The sequence below is a fragment of the Dama dama genome, chromosome 26 (assembly GCF_033118175.1).
Source record: "Dama dama isolate Ldn47 chromosome 26, ASM3311817v1, whole genome shotgun sequence".
NCBI lineage: Eukaryota > Metazoa > Chordata > Mammalia > Artiodactyla > Cervidae > Dama > Dama dama.
Genome location: NC_083706.1, coordinates 49329709 through 49341674, shown reverse-complemented (window position 1 = coordinate 49341674; position 11966 = coordinate 49329709).

The window sequence follows — 11966 nt, the reverse complement described above, 5'->3', positions numbered from 1 at the left end:
CAGCCACCCTGACAGGCAACCTCGAAAAAGGATGCAGCGGTCTGGAGATTCCAGAAGGGAGAACCAGTTCTCACTCAGAGTAGTTTTCTTCCTGTTAAGAAAAAGCTAGTTATACGATGTGAAACATACAGCTCTGAGGAAGACGTGAAGGAGTGAAAGCGTTTCTTTTCCCCCATAGCATCACTAATGACCACGGGCACGGCACCCCACTTCCTGTTGGTTGGGGGGAGACGGGCTCATCACTAACACTAGCAGTGAGGAATCCCCCGAGCAGCTTCAGACAAGGTATTTCTCTCCGGGCTTGTGGACACCGGTAAATAAGAGAAGGACTCCGGGGGACCAGCCAAAAGGCTTCCTGGCCACTTCCTCCCTCTGTTCAGGGCCTTTGCCTGAACTCTTGTAAAAACTGTCTATAGAGTCCCTCTACTGGGGCAGCCGAAATAGACTTCTCTCCACTGGTCACACTATTAGTGGGACTTTAGAGGCAGACGGCAGAGAAAACCAGACTCAGTACTTTGTAGGAAGTACCTCCCTTCCCATAAAGGCCCCCCGGTGGGAACATGACCCCGCTTCCTCCTCCCTCCTGACTCCAGGCCAACACTTGGATGAACCCAGCTAGTGAGTCTGCCACCACTTGGGGACCTCCGTCACCCTCAGCAGCAGAGTCAAAGCCACATGTGCTCTATACTCACGGATGTCCCCTAGAGGAATTCGTTTCTTTAACCAGCCTTAACTGGATGCCCCTACACGCCAGGCAATGTGGAGAGAGTATTGCTTTTGTACTAAGACACAGCCCCTGCCCTGACAGAGACAGAAGCAAAGCACTGCCTGAGATGCCCCCCAGGGCTTCCCCATCAGCCTTGTTTGAGCATCAGTCACCTAAAAGTCCGAAGGAAGGGTTTTGATCACTATGAAGTGTTACTATGCTGACTTTAGAATAACTATAATGTTGTACCAAGTCAAATAGCAGCAGAGAGTAGATTAACAATACAGACAAGAGTTGGTGGCAAATTCCCAATAAATATGGCTGCATGTGCGTTCAGTCACTCAGTTGTGTCCAGCTCCTTGCGACGACCCCACAGACTGTAGCCCGCCAGGCTTCTCTGTCCATGGGATTTCCCAGGCAAGAATACTGGAGTAGGTTTCCATTTCCTCCTCCAGGGGATCTTCCCGACCCAGGGATCGAATCCCCACCTCCCACAGCTCCTGCATTGGCAGGCAGACTCTTTACCACTGGGCCACCTGGGAAGCCCAATAAATATGGCGGAACAACTTAAAACAAGTTATCTCTCACTTAAAGTCTGTGTAACAGGAAATGACCACCATTCATCTGTTGAGCCACAGACCCCTGGAGACCTGTTGAGAGACACCAGGCAGGCTCCCCAGGAAGACAGTGGGGGACCCTCTGCTGTTTGACCATGCCACATGGGTCCCCGTACTTCCTCAGGGGAGACTCAGGCTCCTGTGTGACTCTGGGTCCCAGATTTGGCTTCTTTTTCAGGGGAAGAAGTAAATTCCTTTCTTGAGAAACAAAGCAGTACAGGAAATATTTATATGTTTTACTCATTTAATGAATTCTGAGCAAAATTTGTGATCTCCATGTCCAGAGATGATTGCTGAGATACCGTAGAAGCTCCCTTCCTTCTTTAACGTCTTTCAACCCATCATGACTAAAACCAACCAAACAAGCAAAAGTAATGCAGGAAGACAAACAAACCACAAAATCAAAACCCACAGGAAGGGAGGTATCCCAATCGGGACTCGAAGGACACAGGGGGCCTGCACCCAGGCTTCTCGTGCCGACCTCTGCCTGGAGGACTCTTGTCTGCAGGGATTGATGTCTTCCATCTTTGGCCATTCTCGTTGACGTTTCCAGTTTCAGGATTTCCACATCATGTTGTCCCACTGTTCGTTCCTGGGTGGACTTTGCTTGCTTCCTTTTTGAAACCCTGTCTGCCCCTCCCTCCATGGCCAGCAGGAAGGTGGGACCTCCTGCAGTGATGGCTCCAGCCCTTCTCAGGAGCAAAGAGAAGGCCATGGGAGCTCCTCTGGCTGGCTCCAGAAGCACTCCACTGTGGAGGATGAGCGAAGATCGGCTAGACAAATATGGGAGGCGTTCCCTCAGACTTGAGTGTTGAATAGATTCCATAGCACGGTCTGTTGAGTTTGTAAATTAATTCCCGTTGTTGGATTTAAGCAAACATCCTCAATCCTGCTCTCAGAGTCCCTAGTTATCTGCAGAATTCCCCCACCTTCAGCTAAGAAATGTCTCACATATCTATCTGGCAGCCTGGCTTTTTCTGTGAAATGCTTCCAATTAGAGAAAATGGGAACTGAGTGACTTTGGTTTAAGGAAGTCCCATCTGCCTAATCACATTTAGGAGAGTTTGAGAATGATAAGGAAGAGAAGAACCGCCAAAATTTCCTCTTTGACGATTATCTCTGAATAAGAACTTGAGCGATCTCACTCAAGAAGGTGGGGTTTTCCTCCCAGCTAACTGACGCCCCTCTGGAGAGCCAGAGCCAGCTTACGAACCCCACCACCACCCCGGCCCGGGCCCTCCAGACTTCCTGCCCCTCTTCCTGCCCCTCTCCCAGGCCCTCACCTCCAGTAACTCAGGCTGGAGTGACTGCTGCTTCACAGCCACTTGCTTTTCTCTTCCCTCTGTCTTTATCTGTAGATTTTAACATCAGGCAGAGAGCTGACGCTAACTCCTTGACAGGGAAACAAATGCAGACATACTTCCTGTCAGTGAAATACATGTATATGGATTTACCCACACACATGAATCCATATGCCAAATCCTTAACTCGAATGAAGTACCTTAGAACATGATGGTGTCTCGAGCGGCCTGGCCTGAGGTGATGCAGCTAAAACGAGGCCATTGGGATGTGCTGTGACGCAGTAAGAGCCAGTGTCGTTATGAGAAGAGGAGGTTAGGACACCCAGAGAGACCCCGGGGATGTGCACCCCAGAGGAAACGCCATGTGAGGGCACCGCGAGAAGGCGGCCGCTCTGCAAGCCAAGGAGAGAGGCCTCAGGAGAAGCCACAGCCACAGACACCTCGGCCTCGGCCTTCTAGGCTCTGAGTTTAGTGGCTCAGTCGTGGCTGACTCTTTGCGACCCCGTGGACTGTAGCCCACCAGGCTCCTCTGTCCTTGGGATTCTCCAGGCAAGAATACTGGAGTGGGTTGCCATGTCCTCCTCCAGGGGATCTTCCCGACCCAGGGATCGAACCCAGGTCTCCCGCATCGCAGGTGGATTCTTTACCGTCTGAGCCACCAGGGAAGTTCTAGCCTCTAGAACTGTGAAAAATAAGTTTCAGTTGTTTAAACCACCTAGTCTATGGTATTTTGTCGTGGCAGCCCTAGCAAACCAGTGTGTGTGTGTGTTCATGCACACACAGGCACATGAGTGTAACGTGAGGAGGTAAAATCTGAGTGGTTAGTTCTGAGGCACAGCCTTCTGGTTTAATTATTTCTAGATGCTGAATCACACGAGTATGTTGCCCAGTAGAGGCCCTTTCGAGACTGCTGCGTGAGAAGTCCCATTCCCCACCCCGGCCCGGCTCCACCCTCCTGTCCACAAAAGCCGACTGGAGCTGGGGCTCCCCTCCTTCCACTGAAAAACCACAGACCGTCTCCATAAGAGCTAGGTTTGAGTTCCCACCATCAGAACCAAGATGATGAATGCTGTCAGCAGTTACTGACTTGGAAAACCGAAGTGATGGGAGTGGAACACAATACATGCTCCTTGAGCCTGGGAATCATGTCCTTTTCCCAAACTCTTCAACACCCAGTTAAGCACTTCACCCACTGACTGACTATAAATAATATCAGAAGTAAATTTACAGAAGTAGTTCAATTCCCAGAGCCCTCAGAGACAATCATTCTTTTCTGGAATTTGTTTTCAACGTATTATTCAAAGTTCTGGCTATTTTAGCTTTCAGTTTTGCATCTGAAAGCTTCCTGATATATAATTTGTATCCATGGGTACTGATTTTTTTTTTTTTTTAGCATCCTTCACTGGTTGATTTTTATTTAACATTTCTACAGTCTGCTTTAAATTTTGTTATCATGAAAAATGCACCACACTCAGTGTGAGAAATACCATATCAATAGTTCGTGTTTATTGTTGTTGTTATTTAGTCGCTAAGTGGTGTCGACTCTTTGGCAACCCCAGGGACTATAGCCTGCCAGGCTCCTCTGTCCATGGGATTCTCCAGGCAAGAATACTGGAGTGGGTTGCCATTCCCTTCTCCAGGGGACCTTCCCAACGCAGGGATTGAACTCATGTCTCCTTGCATCTCCTGCATTGCAGGCAGGTTCTTTACTCCTGAGCTACCAGAGAAGTCCCAATAGGTCATGAAGCTGCTTTAAAATGAAGAGTCCCGCTGAGAAAGAGATTAAATCAGTGCTTTTTTAAAATCAGTACTGGCAATGCAACGCAGGGCATTGTGCAGATTGTGGCCCTTGTGCAGAAGTCACGAGAACAGTTGCTGGAGTTCCTGTTGGTTTCAGGCTTCTACTCCTGAGTGACAACCACCCCAGAACACAGTCTCTTACACAATAGCAGTTTCTGATTTTCCTGACTCTATTGGCTGGAGCTCCTCTGCTGGTTTCACATGTCCTCACTCAGATGACACCCTTTAGCCGGAGAGTCCCTGTGGTCTGTGAGTGGGTGCTGGCTGGGCAGGGCGCCTGGCCACTCCTCCACGCAGCCTCTCATCCTCCGGGAGGCGAGCGTGGCTGCCCACACGGCCATCTCAGAGCCACATGCAGGAGAGCAAAGGTTGGAGCTTTTGGGCAACTGCAGACCCAGGCTTCAGAACACACACGACATCCCTTTTGTCACACCCGACGGGGCAGAGCAAGTCGTGAAAGCAGCCCAGCTTCAGAGGGTGGGGAAGTAGATGCCATCGCTTGCTGGGAGCAGCTGTAGAGAATCCGTGGCCACTTTTGATCAACCGCAAGATTGCAGCGGATCCTAAATTACTCCAGCTCCCTCCCTCTGTGAGCAGAAGAGGGTGGGTCAGGACAGTGCTTCTCCGGGACTGGTATTCTTCTGAGAAGGGAAATGGACCCAGCCTCCCGCCCTGCACCTGCTGCTTCGAAGCTCGTCCAGGGCTGGGATTGCAGAAAAGGATCCAGGTGTAGAACTAACAGATCAGTTTACCCCAAAAGCTGTTGCTAAGATCTCTGGACCTCAAGTTTGGCTGCCTATTGCAATTCTCTGTAGAATTTTTTTTTTTTTAATACCGATGTCTGGATCCCATCTTCAGAAATGACAGTTTCACTGGTTGGTATAAGAAGTGGGTTGGGCCACTGAAATGATGTGAAGTGATTAGCCTCCAACTAATAAAAAAAATAAAAATAAAAATAAAAAAGAAGTGGGTTGGGTATTGGGGATTTTTAAAAGCTCCCCCACGGGATTCTAGTATGCAGCTAAGTGTGCAAGGGACTGCTGTTTAAACTTGAAACTGCCTTTTCTTGTATGGCAAGAAAGATTCAACTAACACTTTGTATTCTATCTACCTGGTCATTTGTGATGTGTAAGTGAAAGGACAATGTTATACACACACACACACACACAGCATGTTCTGGTAGATAGCAGTAAAGGAAGCTCTCCTTCAAGTGTTTAGGAATTTGCAGAAGGGCGTTTGTAGATAGCCTAGCCCTCCTAATGAGGAACAGACACCCTGCGGGCAAACAGCCGACTCCAAGTTTCAGAACAAGCCAGTGTGACTTGTGGTCCATTTGGTTTCCTTAACCCAGGGCCACTGGAAGTGAGTCACCAACAGGTGATTACCACATTTATCTGAAAAAAAAGTAAAATCAGCAAAGCTGTTTCGTTAGATCTTAGGCCTCTAAGTGAATCAACAGTGGCTGTTATCTCTCTGGCTGTCTATTAAAGGTTCTTGGGATTATTCTCGACACGAGAGGTTGCACAATTCCTTTGGAGTAGCCCCTGCCCCAAAGTATTTTTCTGGAAAAAAAGCATCGAGCATAACAACCAGGATCTGAGATGCATTCACTACCTGGTAAAGCAGAAGTGTCACTTCTGACTGGGGAAGCTGTTATTTTTCTCATTCTTACAGATGAACATTTGTGAACTTCCTACTGGGCCCCCCGGGGCTATCTCAGGGTGTCAGAATGAATTTCTCCCTTGTAAGGGCCTGCAGGCTCATCTCAGGGGCAAGACAAATGCTTGCAAGCCAGCAAAGTGCTGGGATTGTGGCATAACCCAGTGATTATAAAGATGTCGCTACGTAAACCACCCCAATGCCGAGGAAGCAGGAGTAAACACAGTTACTTTTTCCTGACACTTCTCTCGGAGGCTTCCCAAGTATGGTCTGCAGCCCAGGCTGGGACTCTTGGGGGATGTACAGTTCCTGGACCTTTCCCCAGACCTGCTGAGTCAGAGGCAGTGGTTTCAAGGCCCACCATCAGGGTTTTAACATGTCCTCCAGGTGATGCTGGGCTTCCCTGGTAGCTCAGCTGATAAAGAAACTGCCTGCAAAGCAGGAGACCCTGGTTTGATTCCTGGGTCAGGAGGATCCCTTGGAGAAGGGATAGGCTACCCACTCCAGTATTCTTAGGCTTTCCTGGTGGCTCAGACAGTAAAGAATCGGCCTGCAATGCAGGACACCTAGGTTCGATCCCTGGGCTGGGAGGATCCTCCGGAGGAGTTCATGGCAACCCATGGAGAAGGAAATGGCAATCCACTACAGTATTCTTGCCTGGAGAATTCCTGGCGGGCTACAGTCCGTGGGATCCCAAAGAGTTGGGCATGACTGACACACACCGGGTGATGCTGAGAGGGGCTCAAATTTGAGCAACACTATTTGGCAAATTGCGGAGGCGGGCTGCGGGGGAAACTGTTGCTTTTTGAGATTGACTGAACTTCTCACAAAGGATACATCTCAGAGAAATGGCATTTGGGCTCAGTTTTGCCATCAACATCTACAAAATTTAAGACAGATACAAGAACAGTTTTTTTTTCTTTAAATATGTGGTTATTAGCATTTTGTATAATGTTCTGTGGCCCAAAGGCAGGAGGCAAAACCTTGTGATTCTTTTATATGTAGGAAAAACCCAGGAGTCACGGGCCTCAAAGATCACAGCAGGGCCCTGGTTCAGCTCATCCACTCCCAGAAGGGGAGGGCTAAGGAATTAAGAATATCAATGGTGTGTCCTGGTGACCACACACTCTCCCATGGCTGAGTGTAAATTTGTTCTTATTCTTTCGATCCATTTTCTCATCCCCCTTCCTCTAAGGGAGGTTATCAGGCTTACCAGAATCGTCATGGATTCGCCTTGACCCCTCTGCCGAAAGGCTCTTGCTGTTCAGTCACTCAATCATGTCCGACTCTTCGTGATCCCATGGACTGTAGCCCACCAGGCTCCTCTGTCCTTGAGATTTCCCAGGCAAGAATACTGGAGTGCATTGCCATTTCCTACTCCATCTGAGCAACATCCCGAGATCTAAATCAGAACCAGTCTGGACTAGAGCATCCTAGAGTCTCCCATTACCAAGGGGAAAAAGGCACTCAATGTCCTCACCTCTAAGGGGTGGTTGGTGGCTGAACCTGAAAACGGGAAGACCAAGCCGTCCGTCGATCACAGAACCCTCATCACTGACAACCTCGCTCAGGCTAGGTTGGAGCTCGCATAGAAACCCCTGCCTCTTGTGGGAGCTGTGACTACACTCCCCTACATACGGCCACAGCATCCTCAACCCCCAGCCCCGGGCGCCGACGCCACCTTCAGAGGCCATTCCCAGGAGACTTTCTCGGGAGGCACCAAATAAGGCATAGTGTCTGAGAAAAGGACCACACAGATTCAAAGTGACAAATACTATTCTTTTTAAAAATTTAAGCAGGGAGGTAAAAACCCTGGATAATTTTTTTCACATGACAAATGAAAAAAGCACTAAGCTTAAAAAATAAAAAAAGAAAACTAGAAGAACTATCTCTTTAAAAGGTATTTTGGAAACTTAGGCTAACTAAACATTTTTCCACAGTTACTACTTTTTTAGTTCGGATTTTTTTTTTTAACTGCCGCACATGAATTTTGTAGACTGCTAACAAAGAACCTCAGTTGTCATAATTTTCTCTGTGTTTCTTCAAAAAATCTGCTGAATTATTCTGTAGTTAAATGATGCTCAGGGTTGCCGACTTATCTTTTTTTGACATCGTGTTTTCTTTGTGCAATTTTGGGGGCCAAAATACAATCAAAAAGGAAGGCTTCTTTAGTTCTTAAAGTGATCTATGCAAGTAAGTTGGAGTGTTGCCTTACCTATGACATTGAGCTGGTTATATCATCAGCAATTCACAGATTCTAATCTCCTAATCTCAAGATAGTTTATTCCTAATTCTTTATCGTGATCTCAGTAAGTGGGGAAGGCAGTTTAAAAAGAACATTCTGTTCTAGCCTTTCTTATTTATCAAGCCAGCTTTCTGAAAACACTGAGTTCTTCAAATGTTATTTTATGCTGAGGCGATTTTGTATTCCAATACAAAGATTAATTATCACAAAGATCTGGAAGGCAGATTTAAAATATATATGTATCCACCGCAAAAATGCAGGCATTTTGTGGACACAGCAAATGGTTCTGCAAGACACGATGACACCTGCAATACTAGGGACACTGTGGCCCCAGCAAACCTCGGGGATGTTCGGGTAACCGTTGTGCAGGAGCAGAGTTAAAGTCTGGCTGGAAGACAGCCCTTTTCCTACCAGGAAGAGGAATGACCCTAAAGGACATGGACTGGATTTCCTCTGCCCCAGCCCAAGCCCCAACATGCCCTCCATCCACGAGCCCTGGGCTGGGAGAAGCTGGGACGTCTCTCCCCACCCCATCCAGGCACCCACAGACTTTGATGGATGTTTCTTAGAGGAGAGACAGGCAAGGAGTTTTACTGCTAATTCACTACAACCGCAGTCATCTAATAAAAGGAATTTAGTGCTCTGCAAGTCAGTGAATCCCATGCCTTCACTAAAAGGTGAGACCTGAGCCCAATCTGGCTGGAGGATTCAGGACAGTGGAGAATTCACAGCAGAGAGAGGAAAAGCCTTGGACCATGGCTGACTCCACCGGGCCCTGGTCCTTGATTCTAAGTCCTGGTGTCCAGGCCTCCTTAGCTGCACAGAATGGAACCTGATCCCCGGGGTCGGTTCAGGTCAGTCGCTCAGTCGTGTCCGACTCTTTGTGACCTCATGGACTGCAGCACACCAGGTCTCTCTGAGTTTACTCAACTCAGTTTACCACTCCCAGAGTTCACTCAGATTCATGTTCATTGAGTCAGTGATGCCATCCAACCATCTCATTCTCTGTCATCCCCTTCTCCTCCCACCTTCAGTCTTTCCCAACATCAGGGTCTTTTCCAATGGGTCAGTTCTGCACATCAGATGGTCAAAGTATTGGAGTTTCAGCTTGAGCATCAGTCCTTCCAATGAACACCCAGGACTGATCTCCTTTAGGATGGACTGGTTGGATCTCCTTGCAGTCCAAGGGACTCTCAAAAGTCTTCTCCAACACCACAGTTCAAAAGCATCAATTCTTTGGCGCTCAGCTTTCTTTGTAGTTCAACTCTCACATCCATACATGACTCCCGGAAAAACCATAGCCTTGACTAGACAGCCCTGGGACAGGTGAATCCAGAGGATCTGAGAGGAAACATCACAGGATTTCCTGCCCCCAGAGGAGCGAGGCTTCGGTCGGTGGAGGGCGGGAGGTGATGAGACAGTTGTGATTGTGCCCTCCAAGTTCACCGACACAGTCAGCACCCAGGCGCTGAGCCCTGCTGTCTCAACCCTGTCTCAGGTGAGGCCTCCTTACTTCAGCCAAAACCAGAAAGTCTGTCGGCCTAATTCTAAAGGGCTGGTGTCAGCGTCAACCTGCCAATCATGATGGCCAGACCTGCCAGGAGCAGACGTCCTTAAGGTCTTAAGCATTAAGCACTCCCCCATCACTGTCACTTCACGACAGAGGGAGAAAGAGGCTGAGTAACACCTTTCAACCCCAATAAACATAGAGTGAGATTTAATTGCTTTCATGTAATAACAGAATTTTGTTGTGGAAGGTAATAGAAGTGTAGTAAGTGCCTACTCTGTACCATGTACTGTGCAGGGCACTTGTCAGGACAGAAGGTGGAGGTTGGCCCCTGGTTTCTGGAGATGCAGGGTGAGCATCTGCAGAACCAGGGAAGGGAGCTTATTCCTTCTGGAAGAGTCTGTGGGATCGGTCTTAGGGAGATGGGGCTTGAGCTGGACTCAGAGGGCGGGAGCGAGAGGATTCCACTAGGCTGTGGTGAGCAGCCTTCCAGGGAGGGGAGCAGCTTCACCACAGGACGGCAGGAGAAGGAGTGCACCTTTATTGTTGTTCAGTCGCTCAATCATGTCCGACTCTCTGTGACCCCATGGACTGCAGCACACCTGGCCTCCCTGTCCATCGTCAACTCCCAGAGCTTACTCAAACTCATGTCCATTGAGTCGGTGATGCCATCCAACCATCTCATCCTCTGTCGTCCCCTTCTCCTTTTGCCTACAGTCTTTTCCAGCATCAGGATCTTTTCCAGTGAGTTGATTTTTCAAAGCAAGTGGCCAAAGTATTGGAGCTTCGGCTTCAGCGTCAGTCCTTCCAGTGAATATTCAGAGTTGATTTCCTTTAGGATGGACTGGTTGAATCTCCCTGCAGTCCAAGGGACTAAAAGTGCAGTGTACTTTCTAGGGAATAACAAGATTCTGTGGCTAAAACATGACAGGTTGGGGAGGGGGGCTCATAATCAGAGAAAAGGCTCAATTATTTTGAAATTTTTTTATTTGTAACTTGAAGAACTTTCTAGAAGGCCAGGGTATCCATCAGTCATTAGGCACTTCCATGATGCAAAAATCCTTGAGGAAATTGTGACCTCTCTTGGGGAAAAGACTCCTCCACGCAGGAAGTAGTTGCTTTACATGCATGTTCAGTCATGTCTGACTCTTTGCATCCCTATGGATTGTGGCCCACCAGGCTCCTCTGTCCGTGGGACTCTCCAAGCAAGAATACTGGAGTGGGTTGCCATTTCCTCCTCCAGGGGATCTTCCCAACCCAGGGATCGAACCCATATCTCCTGTGTCTGCTGCATTGCAGGCGGATTCTTTACCACTGCACCACCTGGGAAGCCCTAGGAAGTAGTTGATATCACTCTAATTAAGAAACTCAGGGCTGTGGGTCACAGAGAGAAAGGAAGAGTGAGCTTAGAATGGAAAGACTGGTTCTGCAGTGGTCTCCCATCAACGGTCCAGTCTATAAGAAGAGCCAAAAGGTATTACTGCTCTGAACTTGCCAGGGCTCTAACTTACTCTTCTTTTGGCATATGGGAGTGTGTGTGCTCAGTCGTGTCTGACTCTCTGCGGCCCCATGGACTGTGGCCCACCAGGCTCCTCTGTCCATGGGATTCTCCAGGCAAGGATACTGGAGCAGATTGCCATTTCCTACTTCAGGGAATTTTCCAGATTCAGGAATCAAACCTGCATCTCTTGCGTCTCCTGAATTGGCAGATGAATTCCTTACCCCTGCGCCACTTGGGAAGCCCCTTCTTTTGACATACTTACTACTAACTTCACTAAAATAGGGTGTTGTTGGCTGATGGAAGAATTATAGACAAGTGGAAAATGCTAATCTGTCTATGGAACTGTTTCTGTAGGTCACTGAGTCTTTGGTGCTATGTATTTTTTTAAAGATGATGTAAATTGTATTCTGGTGGTTTAGCCGCTAAGTCGTGTCCGACCCTTGCGACCCCATGGACTGTATAGCCCGCCAGGTTCCTCTGTCCATGGGATTCTCCAGGCAAGAATACTGGAGTGGATCGCCATTTCCTTCTCCAAGGGATCTTCCCAGCCCAGGAATCAAACCCAGGTCTCCTGCATTGAAGGCAGATTCTTTACCAACTGAGCTATGAGGGAAGCCCCTCAAATTGTAT